The following is a 24,314-nucleotide window of genomic DNA, read 5'->3' as shown; positions in this document are numbered from 1 at the left end:
GATCAGAATTATGGAGGGTTGTACGAACAAAATGTTTTTTGTTTCAGGTGTTTCTACTGTTTCTGGCCTTGTCTACGTTATTGGTGGGTGGAGTGTATTTCGGAGTGCCGTTGTTCTTGCCTTCTGTTTCACCGACCTTTTCTCCTAACCTAAGTTCCCTCACCACTGTCTCCCCACATTCCTTTCATCCTTTGCCTTAACATGAGCAGGTTAGGCGTGCGGAATTCATGAATAATTCCTTTGTTCAACTCCTACATCAGCATCAGTTGGTGGTGAATACTACCAATTGTTGGGTATGTGGGTTAATGCCACACACCATGGATAGGGGTATTCCGTATTTGGTCCTTCCATACAGCTCCCAGAGTTCAGCTCGAGCATTCCAAACTATGTTCCGTAGTGCACTAGATTCCTACCCCAGTCGAGAGCCACGGTCTGTCAATTTTGGTCCTGGGCCGTACCACAAGCCTTTGGCGATAGCCATAGCAGATCTGGATAGAGATATTTTTGATGCATCACTCATTCCAGATGAAGAAGTGCAGGCCTATAAGGATCTGAGTGAGACTGAGTATAGTACGTCAGTGGGTGATAGACAGCTTAAGAGCTCGTCCCCAATATGGATTGTACCGCACCTTGGTAATTTCTGCTTGAAAGGTTTGGGTCGAAATCCAAGAGCACAACTTGGGAACAGTGCTTGCACTGATACGTATGTCCTACCGATGCTCTCCTCCCCTGTTTTTCTGACTGCTAAGGGCACCTATTTTGTATGTTATGAACGCGCGTATACATGGTTACCCCGCGACTTTTCGGGTACCTGTTATATTGCGAATCTTTTACCTCCGACTTTCACAGTTGCTTCGGACTACCACAAAACTAGAGTCGTGAGAGGCGTTATTAGCAAAGAGGACACTGCTGGTCAAGAAGCAGGAGACTTCTTTAAGGGTTTCTTGCCGTTTTGGGGACCTATGGTTAATAGTAGGAACCTAAGACAGTTGACCCGTGTGGTAGAGTCGACTGCTAATATTACTGCAAATGCCCTTGGTAATCTAACAGCTGAACTACAGGCGGATAGACTCATGACGTTGCAGAACCGTATGGTTCTAGACGTTGTTCTTGCAGATAGAGGGGGTGTGTGTAAAATTATCCACTCGAGTTGTTGCATTTTTATTCCTGACAATGCTCCAACTGTTTACCAAGCCATCTCGAAGTTGCACAAGATTTCCGAGTCCATACACGTGGACGAAGGTAATTGGACGCTCCTGGGATGGTTTTGGGGCCTGATGTCAACCTGGGGTTGGAAGATTCTAATGATCGTAGGGGCTGTTGTAACGATTCTGTTCACGTGTTGTCTTTGTGTACAGTGTGGTCCTGCCTTATGTGGCTTATGTGCTGCGACGTGTATAAGGCGGCCATCTGTTACCAAGGAGACGTTGATGAATAGGATGATGTTCCAGCAGCAGCTGAACGATCTGATGAATATTGATATAGATTCCGATCTTGACTAGTGCTTGCCTACATGAGGGCAAAAGGAGCGTCTGAGGTTCCGTATGAGACGGGACGGCACTTTTTGAGTGATGACGAATATGGATGAGTTTGGTATCCCCGAACCGCAAATGACGAGTATAGTGGGTGTACGCAGTTTCGCTATGCAGCCACGTATGGTTCGTTTCATTTTTGGGTTTGTTCACCCGAACCCTCGGGTTCCATTTTAGATACAGCATCCATTTTGTTTCTTGCCCTCAGGTAGCCTTTTTGTCCGCTTCGTGACCCAGGGACTTTCAAGCTTGCACGAAGGACACGTGTTTCTTTGAGGTGACTTTTACGATGAGGGAAATGACACGAGTAAGGCAGATGGCCCCGCTCAAGGCTCATCTCGCCGCTCCGGTCTATTGTTTCAGTCACGCATACATTAGATATGAGGTCTTTGACCCTTCTATCGAGTTTCCTTTATTGCCCCTGACACTCTTTTCTAACCTTTTGTGTATTCTTGTCCTTTCCTTGCATCTGTCTTTCGTCCTTCCTCTTAATGTGTTTATGGTTAGGATGGAATGTGTTTATTGCGGAGGGAATATGTTTTTACAGTTGAGAACCGGCAAGACTGTTGTAATTATGTTCCGGCCTCCTGAAACATGAACACGACCCTTTTGAAGTTTATTGTGGGAACTGAGTTGTAACCTTTGTTCACCATACTGTGCTATGGCAAAAACTTGTATAAAAGGAGCGATCCACTTCTACGAATTTGAAGCAGTCTCCGAGAACCTACACGTTGTGTACTTCTTGTGACCTCTGTATCCCTGCAGTAAATAAACGCTGATCTCTGACGTCGCTGGAAGTGTCCCGTGTCTCTGTGTTTGGTACGCCAGAACAGGTAACCCACGAAGGTTTCAGGTGTTGTTCCCTGGCACCGCTGGGTCTTAAGAATAACCCAGTCCTTCACCTCTTTTCCTTCTCTCTCCCTTTTCCCTGCTGGATACCTTTTTATCATTCTTCCCTGTATTTTTTCCTCTTCTTTCTCTTTGTGAGGTTTTATCCTTCCCTTCTCCACATTTTTTCACTTCCTCCTCTGGTTTTTTTCTAGTCGCTTACCATGCTTTTCTTTCTCTTATTGGCATTCTTCCTTTCTCTTTTTATTACTGTTGTCTTTTGAGAAAATTCGATTTTTGATCGTGATCGAATCGACCCGCCATTTTGTGCTCCGCCGCCATTTTGTGTTGCCCTCACTCAGGCAGCATGGCGAACAAAGTCTTTTCTGCTTTTCCTGCAGCATCGTGTCGAAATAAACCTTTTGCCTCTATTTACAAAGCTGGTGTTAGGACTGGCCGAGTACACTAATCCCCGTCTGGTTTTTCTAATCCCCGTCTCAACTATCTGTTGGTTCACACTATTCTCTTCTGACTTTATCTTATCATCTGGCCTTCGCTGTCCTCTGCTAGTATTCTCTCATTTCACAAGTGTCCTCGAAAACACACAAACGTATCTCGCCACCTGCGAGTCGGTTACAAACCTGTCAATGAATTAGTTCGTGGGGAGGGGTGACAAACACAGTTGGAGGAGAGGCTTCTTCGAGTTACCTGATACTTTATTTTCAAACCTTTTCTATTGGGTCTGTTCTGTTTTCCAACCTTTCTTATTGGCTCTTTCTTGTATGTTTTGGGTGTGTTTTTGGTTAATGTATATTTCACATATGTACTATATAAGATTGTGCGCCACGGAGTAAAGTGGCAGTCTCCTGAGAACCTACCTCGTGTACTTCTGGGATAACTGTACTAGCTGCAGCTAATAAATCCGATCTTTTAACGCCTGACAGAGTGTCCCGTGTCTCTGTGTAGCTGAGCAGGTGAACCCCGGAGATTAAGGCGTACCCTGCGCCGCCAGGCCCATAAGGTTCTGGTTCTTCAACTGGCGCCCAACGTTGGGCGGCTTCAGTGGTAGTGGTTCTGCCTGAAGGTCGTGAGGAACCCCGCAAGAAAATTCTGGAGGATTCGCGAGCCACGTCAAGCGACCCCTGCATGTCGAAAGTGGTCCGAAGGTCTTTTTCAGCGTGGTTACTCCTTCCTGACGGCTACTGACGACTGCTGCCCTGACTGCCGCCCTGCCTTGGCCCTTCCTTTGGTGATGTATGGTAAGACGAGACAATAGACGGGCCTCTGTTGGCGTAAGAAGACATCCTTAGTTAAGTATTTGGTGGGTCGCTCCCACAATTTTGGTCCTTTGTTTCTTTGTTCCTTTGTTTCTTTGGTCCTTAGATTCGACTATTGCAATAGCCGAAGCCGAGGGGTAAGTACATTTGTGCTGCGTAAACTGAGTTTTACCTCCTTGAAGTTTGTGAACAGTCCGGTGAAATCACGGGATGCCTGGTATGACTAAGTTTGGAAAACTTTGTTGCTTTGGTTGTAATAGGGATTCCCGGCTTGAGGACTCTTGTCCGATTCCTTCGGTTGGAACTCCCACATATGAGCTCTATTCAAAACATGGTATTGGCCCCATTGCCTTTAACGAGGTATGGACCCGATACACGAAGAAAGATGGTGTTTTAAAATGGCCAGAAAATGGTAGTTTTGAGTCTGATGTGCTAGATAATTTAGAAGCAGTTTTATTCAAAAGAAAAGCCCGGCCGGCAATGTTTGACTCTTACCGCCTTTGGTGTAAGGAAGCCAAACAGAGAGAAATTAAGCAAACAAAACGAGATAGGAAAGCACAGGGTATGACAATTATACAGGCTGCCCAACAATTTAAAGATGATGAAATTAATAATGCGACGGAAATTTCAGAAAGACAGCATCGTATGGCGATAGATAAATGCGATCCTGTGTTGCCTGTTTTCCCTTCCGATAACAAGAAAGATTTAGAAGAAGATCCCCTAATGTCTCATTTATTGAGATTGCCTCCCCCTATGCACAAGGTGCCAATGCACCCCAGTTGTTACAGCCTGTTCAGCCGCCAGCAGTACCTCCGCCTGTTCCGGCTCTTCCGCATTTGCCTCTTCCAGTATTACCGCCTCTACCAGTTTGTCCTTTAACTTCGACTTCTTTGCCCTCATCTCCTGATCTTCGATCTCCTTTGCCTTCTGCTCCTCCTGCAATTACCGGTTCTCCTTCTGTTAGTTCGCCTAATACCTTGTCCCCTATCCTCATGTCCAATTCTCCGTCTGTGCGTAGGCGACTCACGGACACTGTCTCTGGTATTCTATCTCCTTTCTTTGAAGCTTTAACTGTATCTCCGGCTTTTGCTCGAAGACAATCTCGTAGTCAATTCCCAGCTGCCGAAGAACGAGAAAATTTGGACTCTCTCGCACGTAAATGGATCGAAATGGGTCCCCAGTACAGTGTGCCCGATATTATGCCTACCTTCTCACAATGGAATGCGCCTACGCAAAGATATGTTTTCAATGTAATGTGTGATACTCTCATTAAAGAATGGGAGGATGTGAATTTGAATTCGGTTCCACTGGGTCTGTTAGATGTTCAGGCTGACTTTTGTAAAGGACTTATTGTGGGTTCCAAGGTTGAAAACGCTGTAAGGACACTTATTTCCTTTAGAAACTTATTGTCCTCTCAGACTTTCCTTGATTCCGATCCGTCGGTTAGACTGACACTGAAAAATTATCCCATGAGAGAAGTTCCTCCAGTGTGGAAGGAAGAGGTTGCAGCTCAAGGTAATAATCCAGTCATTCCTGCTCATTTTCAACGTATATGGGTACATGTCCCCTGGAAGAGATCTGAAGTTTTAGCACTTAAACAGACTCTACCGGATCCTCGTAAAAACCCTGCGGGTTATTATAAAGAATTATCACAGACGGTTGATGCTTACATCATGAATCTAGCTGATATCGATATGTTGATGGGAAATGTAGTCCCACAAACATTATGGGCTAGGATTCGTAAGGAGAATCACACACAGGAATTAGGTGCTGATTGGAATACTATAATTGCCGCAGATAGAGACCAAGTGGGTGGTGCGAAGCCTGATGCTTTGATTTCAGAGCTCCCTGGTAGGATTATTACATTAATGAAAACGATGATGCCTGTCTTGAGAGTTAATTGGGATAAATTAGCGGCATGCAAACAAAAGAAAGATGAAAGTGTCTCTGATTTCTTTACTCGTTTCGAGGAGACATTTATTGATCACAGTGGTCAAGATACGGCTACAGAGGGTGGACAGCGATTATTTGTGGACAAATTTGTATTTAATTTGCTTCCCGAGCTGTCACACAAATTGAAAGATTCTGAAAGCTCATGGGCTGTTTCTTCTTCTGCCCAGATATTGGCTACTGCACAATATTATGAGAACAGAGATAAAGAAGAAAAAGAAAAGCAAGAGAAAAAGACGAAAGAATTAAAAACGAAGGTTCTCTTGCAACAAGCTTATCCTCCTCGCTATGTTCAGCCTCAGTTTCAACAGCCTCCGCAGTTTCAGAGGTTGTATCAAAAACCTGAGCTATATATTCCGCGACCTTTGTTAGGACCTAATCAATGTGCCTATTGTAGAGAGGAAGGTCATTTCAAGAATAGTTGTCTGGTTTTATTGCAGAGTAGTGGAGCATTATCTGCTCCACGAGGTCGTGGTGGCCTCCAGTCAGCAAATAGAGGTAGAGGTCGAGGTGTGTTGACTCAAGAACAGCGTGCCCTTCCTCCTCCTAATTCCGTGAATTACTTTGATCAGCAAAATGTTAGGTCTACACAGTACTACAATGAAGACCATTATATTGAAGGCGAGAATGAAAGTCTTCATGCTAACTAGGACAGCCTTAGACAAAGTAAGGGAATTGTGTCGGTTCCAGTAGATCAGAATGGACCTTATGTTAATGTCACTACAATGGGTGTTTCAGAGCCATTTCTTCTAGATACTGGGGCGATGAGAAGTTCTATCATTCATTCTAAACTCCCTGGGGCACCTTTGTCTGGCTTAACAAATGTATCTGTAGGATTTTCTGGTGCCCCTGTTCGTAATCCAGTTTCTTGCCCTTTGCCTATTTCTATTGGCCCTTATGATTTGGAAGCTCCTCTTCTTTTGACGAATGGTTGCGGTGAGAATCTGTTGGGTTTGGACTTATTGAAAAGAATGCATGCTACGATATATTGTTCTCCTTCTGGTGTACATCTTACTTCAGGACAGAAACTGACTTCTCCAATGTATTTGTCCAAAGATCAGTTTCCACCTGAATTGCTTTCTCTTCCGGCAACGCTTTGGGCCACGGGTCCGAACGATGTGGGTTGTCTTGAGATTCCACCTTATGTTGTCACTCTTAAGCCTAATGTTGAATTGCCACGTATTCCGCAGTATAGAATTTCCACTGAAGGTGAAAAAGCGCTTTTGGAAATTATTCATGATTTGATTCAGAAGGGTGTGGTTGAAGAAACGAGAGGAAACATATGCAATAGTCCTATTCTTCCTGTTCTTAAATGCACTGATCCTTCTCAGCCACCTGTATATCGTTTCGTAATTGATCTCCGGGAGGTAAACAAAATTGTTGTACCACAATTTCCTGTTGTCCCAGATATCACTGCTCTGTTGACAATGATACCTTCCACAGCGACTTGGTTTTCTGTTATCGATCCAAAGAATGCCTTCTTTAGCATTCCCATTGCAGAAGAGAGTAGGGATATTTTTGGCTTCTCTCTTGGAGGCCGAAGCTTCCGGTTCAAGCGCGCACCTCAGGGCTATTGTGAAAGTCCCTCTATTTACAGTCAAGCTTTAAAATCTCATCTTGATACTTTTCATTTGCCGTCTGGTGCTGCTCTTATTTAGTACATGGACGACTTGTTAATCGCTGCTAATTCAGAAGATATTTGCAAAAATGTGACTGTTGCATTGTTACGCCATTTGTTTAATCTGAATCATAAGGTTTCACCTTCCAAACTACAATATGTTCGTCGAGAGGTTACCTATTTGGGTCATCTCCTATCAAAGGAGGGACGACGATTAACCCCAGAACGAATTCAGGCGATTGCGCAAATGTCTGTGCCATCCACACAAAGGGAAGTACGTGCCTTTCTGGGTATTACTTCTTATTATAGGCAGTGGATTCCGAACTTTTCTTTGTTAGCTAAACCTCTGTTGGCACTCACTTTGAAAGATACGCCTCAGCTCCTTCCATGGACTGACGAGTGTCAGAGGAGTTTTACTGATTTACGTGCTGCTCTGTGTACCGCTCCTGTACTAGGTACTCCTGATTACAGTAAGCCTTTTACGCTCTATGTCCATGAGAGAGAGGGTTGTGCGTTGTCAGTTTTAACACAGCAATTTGGAGACAAACAGCGGCCATGTGCCTATTTTTCGGCTACGTTAGATCCAGTAGCTAAAGCATTGCCTAGTTGTCTCAAAGCGACAGCAGCAGCAGCAATTTCTATTCGACAGTCTGCTGGAGTGGTGCTAGATCATACTCTCATTGTTATGGTGCCACATGCAGTAGATACTTTGCTAAACAGAACAAAAACGCAGCATCTTACGAGTGCTCGTTTAACTGGACACGAGCTGACGCTTTTGGCTAGTCACGTACACATCAAACGATGTAATACCTTAAATCCAGCTACTCTGTTGCCCCTTCAAGAGGAGAAAGGTGTTCAGGAGCAACATGATTGTTTCCTCCGTACTGAGGAAGAGACAAAAGGAAGAATTGACTTGAAAGATACGCCGCTAGAGAATCCAGATGGAATTCTATGGGTGGATGGTTCTTGCAGCTCCCTAAGGGATATAAAGTTTCAGCCTATGCTGTTACTACTTTACATACAGCTGTTGAAACAGCACGTATCAGACACAATTCAGCTCAAGCAGCAGAACTGATAGGTTTAACAAGAGCATGTGTGTTGTCAAAAGGAAAAAGAGTGAACGTGTACACCGACAGTCAATACGCTTTTGGTGTAGCGTTCAATTTTGGACGTTTGTGGAAAGAAAGGGGATTCCTTACTTCACATGGCACTAAAATACAACATGGTCAGTTGGTGACTGATCTTCTTGAGTCACTTGCTTTGCCCACCCAAATAGCAATTGTGAAGTGTAGTGCACACAAGAAGATTACAGATGATGTTGGTCGAGGAAATGCATTTGCAGATGAGGTAGCGAAAAGAACAGCTAGAGATGCTACAAGTCACATGTATGTTGCAGGCCCTGCAAATTGGGTCAGAGAAAGAGGAATGTATGAGGATACAGTAGAAAGTGTAAGGTCGATTCAGAAAGAGGCTACAGAGAAAGAATTGAGCAAGTGGAAAGAAAGTACGGGAATGTTAGATGAGATGGGATGTTGGGTGGAATTATCTGAACACCAACGTTGGCTGTTACCAGATGCCTATGTACTCCCAGTAGTTACTATGGCGCATGGTCCAACCCACTTAAGTGCGAAAGGTATATCCAAGCTTCTGGCTCCAGTGTGGCAAAATGAAGGAATCCCAAAGTGTGCAGACAATGTAGTGAAACATTGTATTGTTTGTTTGATGTACAATCCGGGAAAGGGAACCCCAACTCCAGCGGGTCACTTTGCTCCTCCGACATATCCATTTGAGGTGTTGCAGATCGATTACATTCACATGGAACGATGCAACAATCTCAAATATGTTCTGGTGGTAGTATGCGCCTTTTCTAGGTGGATAGAAGCATACCCTCTAAAAGATAATACAGCCTTATCCACAGCTAAAGTTCTACTAAAATAATTTTTCCCCAGGTTTGGTTTGTCGCGCATTGTCTGGAGTGACAATGGGAGCGAATTTGTGGGCCAAGTCATGCAAAAAGTTTGTGCGGGTCTTGGTATCAAACAAAAGTTCCACGCGGCAAACCATCCACAGTCAGCGGGTTTAGTGGAATGCTACAACGGAACTTTAAAACTCAAACTAGCGAAAGTGCAGGCTAGTACAGGACTTAATTGGCCCGATGCTTTACCATTGGCCCTTCTGTCCACCAGAACTGCTGTACACTCTCGTTTGGGACTTAGCCCTTACGAGGTGGTTTTTGGGCGCCCAGCTAATATATGGGGAGTCCCTCGCCCTAAGAAATACTCAGACTTGCCATATCCAATGTTGATTGATTACTTGCATGAACTTACAACTAAATTGCGTGTTCTCCATCAACAGGTTCAGAGTGCTTTGCCGGAGGCTTCCACAGACCCAGGTCATTCTATCCGACCAGGTGACTGGGTTTGCATAAAGAAATTTCCAAAGGACGAAAAATTTGGAGCCCCGGTGGAAGGAGCCTCGGTTGGTTCTCCTGGTCACGAGAACAGCAGTAAAAGTCGAAGGAAAGAAAAATTGGATTCACGGCGTGCATTGTAAGAAAGTGCCTTTGCCTCTACCTTTCGATCAATGGGTGCGTAGGGGCATTGGTGACTCTGAGAGTGAGAAGGTTCCACGATTTGTACCTTTTAGTGATGCACGCCTGAATGGAACATTGTCTGAGAAAGAGGACGACGACATTCTTCAGAAAGCGATAACACCATATCGTCGCTTGAATACGACAAATCCGCGAACATTGTTCCGAGACCAAACTGCACCTGATAAAGAACATTATAACCTAAGACCTAGACTAAAGAACACTTAAGATTTTCTCTCTCCTATGTAGTATTCTATCCCGGTTGCAGGGTCACGGTAGGAGTCTTGGTTGTGACCTGAGTAGTGGCAATAGGTCTGCAGGACTTGCAGTGTCATAGGACGGCAGATAATCATAATTAAGTGATTGAGGAAGATTGCCGTGAGAATCCATTTAGAAAGATGGAAACTACATTAGGCAAAAGAGAGAGAAAGGATAAAATGAAAAAAGAATCCTGTAGATTAATGTACAGTCGTTTTAGTATAGCCTTATGTATTATTATATTATTGTGTATCCTTTTGGCGTGTATAAATTGGATTATTTATGCTCTGCAGCAAAAAGTTGTCTCTCCTTCTACCTCTTCGTCTTCTTCTACTGTCTCTCCACATCTATTTCATACCCTTCCTCAACATGAACTCATTAGAAGAACCGAATATTATAACAATTCCTTTGTCCAGTTATTACATCAACACCAATTAGTGATCAATACAACTGACTGTTGGGTGTGTGGACTTATGCCACATACCACAGAAAAAGGAATGCCATATTTAGTTCTTCCGTTTTCTTATGAGGGTTATGCTTGGGCTTATTTTGTTATCTTCTCCAATGCCTATCAAAGCAAATTCAGACGATCCGTTAGTTCATATATTGGTGGTCCGGATTTTAGTCATAGTTCATTGATAAATGGTATGGTAGCTATGGCTAAAATCATGGAAAATAGTAAGATTTCCATTGACGAAAGAAAAGCGTACACAAACTGGAACGTCACCCATTATGTCACTAGCCTTAGTGATAAGGTTAAACAAGGAAAATCTCCACCGATTTGGACTATTCCTCATCAGGGAAATAAATGGTCAGTCTTCTGACACCATACAAAGAAACAACTGTTCCTACACATACGTCTACTCCTCTCAGAACTCGCCGCCTCTAGTACCATCTCAAGGCACGTATTTTATCTGCCACGATAGGGCTTACACATGGTTGCCAACTGGTTTTTCTGGTACCTGTTATATAGCTTTCCTTCTTCCCCCTACATACACCGCTTCCGCAAATCATCATCGAAACAGATATGGCAGAGGGAATATTGATTCTAAAGACACAGCAGGACAAGAGGGAGGAGATTTCCTCAAAGGATTTCTTCCTTTTTGGGGTCCAATGGCCAACAGCAGAAATATAAGGCAACTGGTTCGTGTCGTGGAAACCACTATAGACATCACTGTAGGAGCCTTAAGTAATATCACGGCAGAACTACAGGCGGATCGTCTTATGACCTTACAAAACCGAGTTGCCTTAGATTTTGTTCTTGCAGATCGTGGTGGAGTGTGCAAATTGGTCGGGTCAAGTTGCTGTATTTTCATACCTGATGACGCTCCGACAGTATACCAAGCTATCTCTAAGTTACATATAATCTCTGAGTCGATTCATCAGGACGAAGCAGATTGGTCATTATTGGAGTGGTTTTGGGGACTACTGTCCAAATGGGGTTGGAAGGCATTGACATTCCTTGGAGTAGTTTTGACCATCATTTTCTCTTGTTGCCTTTGTATGCACTGTGGTCCCGCCATCTGCGACCTTTGTGCTACTATGTGCATCCCTAAACCCAAATCACAAGGAACAGAGAATATTACAATGATGCTACAGCAACAGCTCGATGACCTCATGGCCATCGACATTGACTCAGATTAACGTGAGTCTATGTATCTTGCCTGAGTTCTGGCAAAAGGAGGGTCTGAGAAAATTCGATTTTCGATCGTGATCGAATCGACCCGCCATTTTGTGCTCCGCCGCCATTTTGTTTTGCCCTCACTCAGACAGCACGGCGAACAAAGTCTTTTCTGCTTTTCCTGCAGCATCATGTCGAAATAAACCTTTTGCCTCTATTTACAAAGCTGGTGTTAGGACTGGCCGAGTACACTAATCCCCATCTGGTTTTTCTAATCCCCGTCTCAACTATCTGTTGGTTCACACTATTCTCTTCTGACTTTATCTTATCGTCTGGCCTTCGCTGTCCTCTGCTAGTATTCTCTCGTTTCACAACTGTCCTCCAAAACACACAAACATATCTCGCCACCTGCGAGTCGGTTACAAACCTGTTAATGAATTAGTTCGTGGGGAGGGGTGACAAACACAGTTGGAGGAGAGGCTTCTTCGAGTTACCTGATACTTTATTTTCAAACCTTTTCTATTGGTTCTGTTCTGTTTTCCAACCTTTCTTATTGGCTCTTTCTTGTATGTTTTGGGTGTGTTTTTGGTTAATGTATATTTCACATATGTACTATATAAGATTGTGCACCACGGAGTAAAGTGGCAGTCTCCTGAGAACCTACCTCGTGTACTTCTGGGATAACTGTACTAGCTGCAGCTAATAAATCCGATCTTTTAACGCCTGACAGAGTGTCCCGTGTCTCTGTGTAGCTGAGCAGGTAAACCCCGGAGATTAAGGCGTACCCTGCGCCGCCAGGCCCATAAGGTTCTGGTTCTTCACTTTGCTTTCATCAAACTTTTATTGTTTTTAATTCAAAGTTATCTCCTGGAATGTAAAAGGTTTTAATAACCCTATTAAGCGACAGAGAATCCTTTCCCACCTAGCTTCATATAATCCTGACTTAGTTCTTTTGCAAGAGACACATCTTTCGGAAATCAAATCTCTTAAATTAAAGAGAAGCTGGGTGGGTACGGTCCTATTCTCACCCTCCACTAATAAAAAGAATGGTGTTTCTATCTTATGTCATAAGAAGTTAAAATGTAAAGTTGTTTTGCAAGAAAATGATGCTGAAGGTAGATGGATTTTAACCAAATTGCTAATTAACTCTACACCTTTAACTGTTTTTAATATTTATGGTCCTACCCAGCCTGATTGTGCTTTTTGGCCTGCAATTACGACCAAATGTATTCAATGATTTGTTTATTCTGGGGGGTGTTTGTAAGCAGATTGTAGACCCGTTTCTCGACCGTAAGTCTTCTGTTCGTTTTATTCCTCACAAAACTCATAGACAATTCCTAGACACTATTTCTCAATCTCATTTTCTTGATTCTTGGAGACTCTCCCATCCTGATACTCTTGACTACTCCTTCTTCTCTCCTCCCCATGCATCTCTTTCTCGTCTAGACTATATTTTTCTTTCTCAATCTTTGTCTCAACCTTTACTTTCCTCCTCTATTGAGCCCATAGTTATTTCGGACCATGCTCCCATTGTGACAGTTCTAGACTTACTTCCCTCGCAACCCAAGTCTTCCTGTTGGCGATTTAATAACTCTCTTCTTACTGACCCTCTTTTTTCTTCCTCCTTTTGTTCCTTTGTTAACGAGTTTTTTTCGCTCAACTACGATCCCAGCATATCGTCTCATCTTCTTTGGGATTACTTTAAAGCAATCGCAAGGGGATTTTTTTTATTGATTTCGTTTCCAGGAAAAAGAAACTCTTTCTCCAGAAAAAGAAATCTACACTTGCACATATTAAGCTCTTGGAACATGAATTTTACACGTCCTCGTCTAACTCTAGTTTGCCTGACCTCATATGTGCTAAACTTGAATTTAATAAGACCACTACTGATAATGCTTTGTCATTTCTTCTTCGTAGTAGCGCTCGTTATTATGGTGGTCGCAATAAATCAGGGAAACTTTTGGCCAATTACCTTAAATCCCGTAAGGAGCGTACTTGTATAGATTCTATTGTTTCTTCTGAGGGATCACTTTTATACAAAGATCAGGACATCCTTGAGCAGTTTCAAACTTTTTATCAAAATCTTTATACACCTGAGTCCCCTCCTACTTCTTCCCTTATTCAGTCCTATCTTGAGCAGCTTCCTAGTCCCTCTACCTCTCATCTTACTTTCTCTGACCTTGAAAAGGATCTTTCGTTAGATGAACTCTTCTCAGCTCTGAGTACCCTTACTAAAGGGAAATCGCCTGGCCCTGATGGTTTCTCAGTTGAATTTTATTTGCATTTTTCTGATCTTCTACTCCCCAAACTTTTATTGCTTTTTCGTTCATTTTATTTATCTGGTAAGGCAGAGGGTACATTTCAAGAGGCCACTATTTGTCTTATCCCTTAGGAGGGCCGGGATCCCAAATTTTGTAAAAATTATCGCCCAATTTCTTTAGTTAATGTTGATTATAAATTATTTGCTAAGGTTCTTGCTTTACATCTGGATTCCTTTATGCCCCATCTTATTGGCAAAGAACAATGTGGCTTTGTTAAAGGTAGACTTCCCTCTGATAATTCTCGGCTCTTTCTCAACGTTTTAAATAAAGCTCCCTCTCTCCCCATTTCCTTAGCTCCTATCTCTGTGGATGCAGAGAAGGCTTTTGATAGAGTTGATTGGTCCTTTTTATTTGCTTCTTTACGTTGGCATGGTTGAAAGGAATGAAAGGAAATTTGTAAACGCGCTACTAAGCCCGAAGGCATCAAGGCGCCTAATTTTTGGCCCTAATTTCCTTTCCCTTATCTCTTTATTATATTCTGCCCCGAAAGCATCAGTCCTAGTTAATGGTCAGGTTTCCTCTTACTTTCCTCTTCGGCGTTGAGTTCGGCAAGGATGTCCTCTTTCCCCTCTTCTTTTTGTTTTGGCCCTTGAACCTTTCTTGACTGCTATTCGTAACAAGGATTCCATTTCTGGTTTTCCTTATGGTGACCATCAATTGAAGCTCTCCGCTTAGGCAGACGATATTCTCTTATTCATCTCTGATCCAGAAACATCTATTCCCCCTTTATTATCTGCATTTGCTTCTTTCTCACAGGTTTCTGGTTACAAAATTAATTCAGATAAGACTGAAATTCTACCCCTCACAAAATTTTGTCTTCCCCATTCCTTCTCCTCCACTGGGTTTGCTTGGAATGGCTCCAAAATTAAATACTTAGGCATTTGGTTTTCTAATTCTATTACCTCATCAATTAAATTAAATATGTCCGCAGTCCTCTCTCGCATTGACAAGCTGCTCTCTTCTTGGAATCCTCTTTTTCTCTCTTGGTGGGGGCGGTTGGACTCGATTAAAATGATGATAGCCCCTATTCTAATTTATATCTTCTCCATGCTCCCAGTTCACATTCCTGCTGCTCATTTCAAACATATTGACTCATGTCTTTCGCGATTTCTTTGGAAAAACAAAAAATCTAGAATTGCTTTATCAGTTCTTCGAAAATCCAAAATTAATGGGGGTGTTAATTTCCCAGACTTCCGTCTTTATCATAGATCTTTCTCGTTGCGCCAAGCTTCAAAATGGCTCATATCAGAATCTTCTCCTTTCACTCCCCTTTGGCTTTCTATTGAACAAATACTGCTATCGCCTTTTTCCTTTAAAGAGATTATACACTTCTCGGCCAAAACCCCATTTACTTCACTCCCTTTGTTCAGACATACTTCCTCTCTTTTGTCACCTTTGGTTCTTTCTTCTTCTCTTACCCGTGAGTCTTTTTTAGACACCCCTGTCTGGCATAACTCCCTCATTCTTTTGAATATTAGACCTATTTTGGGGGAAATTTGGAGGATACGCGGTATCATGTGGGTTATTCAGTTTTTCGATGGAACCTTGCCCTGTTCCTTTCCCCAGTTCCAACTTTTATTTCATTGCCCTCGATCTTTTTTACATAAATTTTCCATTCTCATGGCAATAATTCTTGATGTCTATTATTCTCTTCCTCCCTCATCTTCACCTATTGTTCAAAATCCTCTCCTCAAAATCCTCCTCACTCTTCCTAAAGCTTCTCGCATTTATAAATTCTTTTCTTCTCCCAATCCAGATCGTGTTAAGTCTAAACTGGAGCTTTCCTGGGAGGCGGACTTGGGTTGCACTTGGCCTGTTATACTTTGGGATAAACTTTGGTCCAGATCCTTAAAAATCTACCGTTCTGCTTCTCTCACCCAATCTCTTTTTTTTTCTACCACAGACTCTATCTTTCTCCTGCCTCTTTGTCACGATTCTCTCTTTCTTCTAATTCCAACTGCTGGACTTGTGGTTCTCCCAAGGCTGATCTTTTCCATCTTTTCTTTCTCTGTTCTCCAGTTTCTAAATTCTGGGACAAGATTTGGTCATATATTTCTCGTATCTTTTCACTTCCTATTTCTTATTCTGTTCCTCTCCTTTTTATGCTGATTTCTTTGTATGTTTCTAGTTTTATTCAATAAAGCATTTCAAACATAAAAAAAGAGTGGGGAAGGAAACCTGACCACAAGGCTACTCAACGAAATGGGTTCTTGGGCAGGGGATTTACACAAAGTGGCACATGTGCTTTCATATTGTTGTCAACTTGGAACTGCACAGAACTTCTGATGTGCAGGAAGTAAGATATTGAACATATATTGATCCAGGCTTTGTTTAACTTTGAATGTTAAGAAGACTACAGAAGGAGAAAGTGTTCACTTGAGATATCCAGGGCTCTGACATCTGAGACTCCACTCAAGTACAATAAACACAACATGGCAGAGAGTGTGGCAGAGCAGGCTTTGGGAGAACTCTGATCAGCATCCTTCCAAACACTGAGCATTTATTAAACCAAATCATCATCACACAGAGTCGAATGTTTTGGAGTTGGTTGATTAGATAGTCCAAAACCTCTCTGCAGAATGACAGCTTGATGGTGCTCACCCATTGGTTTACCACTGGATAACCGCTGGTGTCTGGAAATAGTGGAAGGTTCTGTCTCCATACTTCTGTGGTCAGGCAGGCTATAAAGGTGTGGGCCAGCAGCCAAGCCCTTGGCTGACGTGAAATGAAAAGAAAACACAAAGTAATTGACCTAGGGGAACAGGGAGGATGAGGACAAATACTGGTAGTAATTGATTCCACCAGTTGCAAGTGGAATACAGAGCAATATACACAGTTACCAGGTAGTGAAGGGCTCCATCTGCCTGCCTTCATGTCTATGCTGCCAGCTTTGACCTGGTAGCGAACTCCTACGAGTCCGGTGCCATCATTGACTGTTTTGCTTAAACTGCCATCTTGGAATTGATGCAATGCCGATCCATTGTCTGCGAAGGAGTGTTTAATGCATTTGTACCCAAAGCCTTGCTGACCAAAATGGCAGTTGCCTGTAGGAAGTCACAGGTACCAGCCCCATATAGGCATCGTGGCTGTTTTACCCTCCCGCGAGAAGCATGTGCACTCAGGTGCCGCTTCAACCGTAAGACAGAGAACCCTGATTTCATGGACAAGCTTTGACTACAGTGGCAAGTTAACATCTACAGTGTTTTATGAATCAAGCATGTTTACAAACATACAATGTGTGTGTCATCTGCTGAAATGAGATTGTGCCTGCCTCCACACACTAATGAGTCCACTCCAGGTATCCCATGTAGGTTTATGTACGCGACTGGTTCGTGGAGTCTATGCTTTTGCGATGAAGGTGATAGCTTCTGATGAAAGTCATGGGCCGCCTGCTGACATCTTGCTTGAGAGAGTCATCTGGATATCATAGCAAATGGGTAGAAAGCATTGTTCAAACCCAAAAAGCTATTCTACTTTAACACACATGTGGCAAGGACCATAGAGTCCCATCTCCAGATTTAAAGATAAAGAAAATGAGTGTTGAGATGTAAAGTGAAGAGATCTATATAGAGATTTTGAAACTGAAAGAATGGAACATGCGCTTACCAAACTCTGTAATGCATTAGACGTCGAGGATGCAATTCCACTATTGTGTTATTTATATAAGGTTGTATTCCACCCAAAGTAAAATCTTGGATATGAGCCAAAATTCCCAAAACTGTTTGACTATTTCGACAGGATTTTTTATATTTGTGACCCCCTCCACCCCTCCTCCAGATGACTTCCGTATCTTCCAGTAGTGAAGTGTCTATTTTCACTACAACTGAGCAATGGGCCTGGTTTTTAGTGAAAAAACTGGAGTGCAAAAAACCCGTAAACCACTCTAAATAGCAGAATAAACTTCACCAGAGACCACTTCCGGTCCCTCCAAAATTGGGAACAGTAAGACAATCTTGTATCTGACTCTAGTAGTGATCGGGCACAAACTGAAAAAATGACCTCGATATTCTAATCTTCCAGTTTCCCTCTTCCGTTGTTTCTATGTCTAAATAAATAACAATAGTATAGCAGAGATCTTTGAATTCATGTCGATTTTGGATTGTTTGGGGTGGCAAGAAGTCTCGGAAGCACTGTCTGTAGTGAGCATGATAGAAGACTGTTGGAAGCCGGAGTCCCAGTCCCGCACCACTGTCACCAAATGCGAGACCCGGGACTCCTCACTCACCGTTAGGCCAAGTAAGGACACTGTTTGAGATAGCCCTGCTCACCCCCTAAGTAGCTTGGCATGATCAGCCAGGCCTGTCTCCAAGGCATGAGTGTACAGTTTGTGCAACCACACCCACAGCAACCCATAAAACGAGTATAAACTTTATATAAAAAGATATACGATCAGAACACACAATACAAAAGGCAACATATAATAAAGGGTAATATTCATTCCGGCTGCTTGGTAGGTTCAAATCCCAACCACCGCTTTCAAAATGCAATGCTGGTCGCAATGCTAGAATCACACACATTGCAATGGACAAACAATAGTGCGCTGCGTATCAATACAATCCTGGGCTGGGCAAAGGAGAAATAATACAATGCGTAGCAATACACCCCGGTACCTTGCAATGGGAGAAATAATGCAAAGTGTACCGCTACAATCATGTACTGCCCAATGAAGGAATAATGCACTGCGTCACACCCCAATCACGTACATTGCAATGAAGAAATAAAGCAATGCGCACCGCTGCAATCATGTTATTTGCAATTGAGAAATAATGCAATGCGTAGCGCTACAATCGCGTACTTTTTTATTCAGAAAAAATGTCAGGCGTCATAAGACAGTCCGGCAGTTCATTAGCAGCAATATTGGCAATGTGTATTACGACAGTCAGCCTCTTCGATCACAGTTGTCCCCCACACGTATCAACGATGACTTAAAGTACAGCTTCTCACTCTGGCCCCAGTACTGCCACTCCTTTGGTCAGTATGGGCCCCAATCTGAGCCGAAGAAAAGCCTCACGTCGCCAGAAGGACTGAGAGTGTCCCTCCGAGCCCGCACCACGCCCAGACAGTGATCCACGTTACCTGAGGGCGCGACCCCACTCTCCTCTCCTCCTTCAGCAAACTGGGTCTTCCATGCAGAACTTTCTCAATGGGCCTCAGCGGCTAGGCCTGGCAGCTCAGCTCCTCCGGGGCTGCCGGTCCAGGCTGCGTCTGTTAGGAAGGTCTCAGGCGGCCGCAGGGCATAGGTACCGGACGCCTCTGAGATTACGTTATTCCGGGTGCACGTTCACTGCAGCACCCTCCTGGTCTCCTCTGGCATGAAGCCACAAACACAACGCTGATGGGACTTCACGTCGACTCCGAGTGCACCTTCACCAGGCACTCCTTCCTGCGGTCTCAGTTGGCCCCAAGAGACTCACTTTCTTCCGGTGCACACGATGGTCAGCCGATCACGTCCACAGTGCAAGGTTGCACCAAAGCACACACACTGCTTCACCGAGACTTACTAAGACTCCGGTGCCCTGATAATCAGGCGATCTTCACCAACGCCTTTGGTCGCACCCCGACACGCTCACCGGGTCCGAGCCTCGCTTCTCCTCCGGTGCACTCGATGACCAGTAGCTCTTCACCAGAGCCTCCGGTGCACCCCGACATACACCCTGCGCGTCCGAGACTCACTCCACTTCCGATGCACACGTTGACGAGGCGCTCCTCACCAATGCCTCCTGTGCACCACGACACGCACCCTGTGTGTCGGAGACTCCCTTCACCTCCGATGCACCCGCTGACCAGGCGCTCTTCACCAGCGCCTGCGGTGCACCACGACACGCACTCTGCACGTCCGAGTCTCACTTCACCTCCGATGCACACGCTGACCAGGCGCTGTTCACCAATGCCTCCTGTGCACCACGACACGCACCCAGCGCGTCCGAGTCTCACTTCTCCTCCGTGTGTCCAAGATCACAGGGCACACCTTCCGAGGGTCTCAAGCTGCCACAACACGCGCCCACCATGTCGCTTGAAACTGCTCCGGAAACTTTTATGTTCCTGTGGTTCCAAACAGGGAGCCAGCTCACCTCAAGCCCTTGGGGTAACAAGACACAGCACAAAGCACAGTCTTCTTCAAGCAGGGGGACCCAGCGCACAAAGCACAGTCCCAACAGCCTCTTCCTTGCTTAAAACAGCAAACTGCAGGCCAGCCCCAGATCACGAAGCAAGGGTCGGTTCTTCCCAGCAGACTCTTCAGTTGTTCTTTCCTTAGCAGAGGCTTCTATTGACCACAAAATGGGTCCAAGCCTTTTCAGTCTCAATCCATTTCTATTCCAACGTTCAGGGGTCTCAGCTCTCATAGTTATACCCCTAAATGTCTTTGACGTTCGTTGTGCTCAGGGGTCCCTGACCGCTGCGTAAATCAGTTCTGGGTGTCTCCCTCCCAGTGTCACCTTTCTCCCTTTGATACTGGGGGTCTGGATCCTTAATCACTCAGCAGGAAATGGGTTAATTGTTTTATAGCCACAACCCAGGCCACTTCACCTCCCGGGTCATCTCCTCCACATACTCTCCAGATGCAGGTCAGCCTGGTGCCATCTCAACCCCTCCCTGGGTCAAGACCTCACCCAGCTCCTCTCACCACTCAGATCCAGACAGTCAAACCACATTCAGCAGAGACGCACAGAAATGCTTATAGCACAAAACTTAGCCACTTTCTAAAAGAGTGGTTTCTGAACACACAGTGACAAAACCACTTTCATAGAAAGATGTGCTATGATACCGTGAGTTCATACATACTAAACTTCACCTCTCCATTTTAAACTTATGGGAACTAGGCTAACAAACACAATACCTAGCCTCCACCATTCTGTCCTATGGGCAGGATGGCCTTTCACCAGTGAAAAACGAAATGGAGTGTTTTCACTGTCAGGACATAACCCACACCTCAGTATATGTCTTGCCTTTTACTTACACTGCACCCTGCCCAGGGGTTACCCGGGACCAACCACAGGGGTTCCTCCTGTGTACGCAAAAAGGAAAGTAAGGCCTGACAAGTGGTTGCACTTGTCAGGACAACATGCTAACCTAGCAAACTGCGTGCAGGCCCTCCACTGCAGGCCTGAGTTCCCTTCTCCGCGCACATTTGCATTACTAGTCCTGGCACACACAGTGCACATCACTAGGGACTTTACTAGTAAGGCAAACATACCAATCATGGCCAACCAATTACCATTACACTTTACACAGGGATCACTTGTACTTTGACACTGATCAGCAGTGGCAAAGTACCCAAAGTACCTAAATTGGCAACTTTATGTCAGGAAAACGGTCTAGGGGGAAAGCAAAAAGTTTAGGGAACGTTAGCCAGAAAGGCCAAGACCTACACAACCCCCTCCTAGCCAAAAGGGAGGGTAGACCAATCATTACCTAGATAGACTTCCCGGCTTCGGGAGATAGAAGCAGGACGCAGGCCCTCTACCACAGGGACACCCTCCTGTTCCACTCCTTCCTGACCTGAGGGGGTCTTCTTGATCACTACTCCAAGAGCCAACAATGCTGTTCCATGGATCCCTCCTGGCCAGGGGGACCCCTCCAGGGGTGCTGGTCCCACATCAACCCCACCCTTGAGTGGTATCCTGGGAAGGCCCATCGGTCAGGATACTACCTCCAGTCATCCTGCCCTCCAGGTTAAAAGTGGGTTTACCCTGGTCACTTCTAGGGGACCCAGCCCTACTGGCTGGACACTGTCCTACGGGTGTTCCCACTGGGGAACACAACCCTCTTTTATCCTTCCATTTATTTTTCTGGGCCTGCCACTTAGGAATGGCACTCACAAACTTCAGGACGGCAGGAGCTCTGGCTACAGACTCCCCACACCCTCCTTACGCTAGATGTCCTTCCTAACACCTGGCCTCCACCAAGGGACTCTCCTATCCCCCTACCCCCCCAGTTTTCTGGGAGGTGCTTCTGATCCCTGGGGGTGCTGCTTACTCTTCCTCCCCCTCTTTTGAGACAAGGGGCTAGCCAGCAACCGCTCCTCTCTACTCTGGGATCTCCTTGCGCCACTTGGCCCAACTTCCCTCTCTGGGGCCTTTTCAGGCCCCTGGACCCATGACCAGGTGTCTGGTTCTTGTGCAGGCTCCCGGGAATCAAGGAGCCCACAACTTAACCCGGGGTGGGATAATCCTGGAAAATAATTTCTGAGCCTAGGCTCCCCTGGGGCCAAATTGGACAACCCCTCCAAATCATTTACCATGCTAACCACTACCAAATCCAGTGCACACTTGTACTCATCCTTCTCCTTGGCTGACAGGAGGTCAGGAAGAGGTTCACTCTTATCTTCCGCCCAATCATCTGTAGCCAAGAGCATGGTCACCTCAGACCTCTCAAAGTATGGTTTGAGGCGGTTCACATGGAGAACCCTCAAAGGATTCCTAGGAGACCGTAAGTCCACCAGGTAGGTCACTTCGCTCCTGCGCTCCACCACCTCATAAGGCCCAGTCCACTTGTCCTGGAGCGCACAAGGCTCCAATGGCGTTATTACCCACAATTTCTGCCCAGGTTGAAACTCGACCAGAGTGGCATTCTGGTCATACCACCGTTTCATATCTTCCTGGCTGGCTTCCAGGGTCACCTGAGCGAGCTGTCTGAAACGCCTAGTTTGGTGCCTGAAGGCCAGCAAGTAGCTGTATACATCCTGGGGGGGTTTATTTGGAGCCTTCTCCCAGCCCTCCTTCACCAAACGCAAGGGTCCTCTGACCGGGTGCCCATACAGGAGCTCAAAGGGACTGAACTCCAATGACTTCTGTGGCACCTCTCTATATGCAAACAGCAGGCATGGCAAGCGGACATCCCACTTATGCTTTTTGGGTTCCTCCAGACCCAAAATCATGCCCTTCAAGGTCCGGTTAAACCTCTCAACCAGACCATTACCCTGGGGGTGGTAAGGTGTGGTGAACTTATAAGTTACACCGCACTCCTTCCACAGAGATTTCATATACCTCGATATGAAATTAGTACCCCTGTCGGACCCCACCTCTCTGGGGAACCCCACATGGGAGAAAATCCCCAACAGTGCACAGCCCACCATGGGGACTGTCACCGTCCGGAGAGGGATGGCTTCCGGGTACCCGGGGGTATGGTCCACCAAGACCAGTATGAACCTGGTGCCCATGGCTGTCTTGGGATCCAAAGGCCCCACAAGGTAAATGCCCTCAAAGGGTGTGCTAACTACAGGGAAAGGTTGGAGGGGAGCCTTTTGCTTCCTTCCATTCTTATCACTCGCCTGACAAGTCTGACAGGTCCTGCAATGAGTATCAGAACTCTTGCGCATCGGCCAGTAGAAGTGGGTGACAAGCCGCTCAGAGGTCTTGTCCTGCCCCAAATGTCCCAACAAAGGTACATCATGAGCCAACCCCAATAGGAAGGCTCTGAAGCGCTGGGGTACCACCAGCGCCCAGGCTGACCCAGGCTCAGCTACCCTTGGCTCACTAGGAGATCGTCCTCCCAGTAAATCAAGTGTGTTCCCGACTGATCACCTGCTGCCTGGTTTGCTGCCTGCTGCTGCAAACCTACAAGAGAAGAGCACTTCTTCTGTTTCTCACAGAATTCCTCCCTGGAGGGCCCCCATTCCTGCAGCCATTCGGTCAGCCCGGGTAGGTCCCCCAGTTCAGCCACTTGTTCCCCCATAGGCTCCAGGGCATCCCCCTCAAAGGGTGCCTCCTCCTGGACCGTGGGAACTGTGGGGGCTGGTTTCCCCCACATCTTCTTTTACTGGCAGGCACCTGGGCCACTGTTTCAGGCTCCAAGTTCTCTTGAATACCTTTACCTGCTACCATAGACCGAGTGGTCACACACGCCCACTCAGGTAGTCCCAACATCTCCAAATGCGCCTGGAGCTCCAACTCCTTCCAGGGGGAACTCTCCAGGTCATTCCCTAGCAGACAGTCTACATGCATGGATGGACTTACAACAACCCTCAAGGAACCTGAGACCCCTCCCCATTCAAAGGGAACCAGCGCCACCTTGCAGAGGCACACTGAATTATCTGCTGACATTACACGGTGAAGCACATTGGGAATTACTTGCTCTTCAGACACCCACTGACACCTGACAGATGTTAAACTAGCACCGGTGTCCCTCAGAGCTTCCACCCTCCGTCCATTGATGGTCACCCACTGCCTGTACTTTTTAGTGTTCTCAGGCCGAGAGATTTCTTGGACCATCTCCTGATCTCCTAAGGAGACCAGGGTCATAACTGCCTGCTCCTCCCCATTCCAAGGACTCAATTCCTCCCCCAACGCTACACTCACTAAACCAGGTGTTGGAGCACC

The sequence above is a fragment of the Triturus cristatus genome, chromosome 2_1, assembly GCF_964204655.1.
Source record: "Triturus cristatus chromosome 2_1, aTriCri1.1, whole genome shotgun sequence".
NCBI lineage: Eukaryota > Metazoa > Chordata > Amphibia > Caudata > Salamandridae > Triturus > Triturus cristatus.
Note: the sequence above shows the minus strand (reverse complement) of the source record.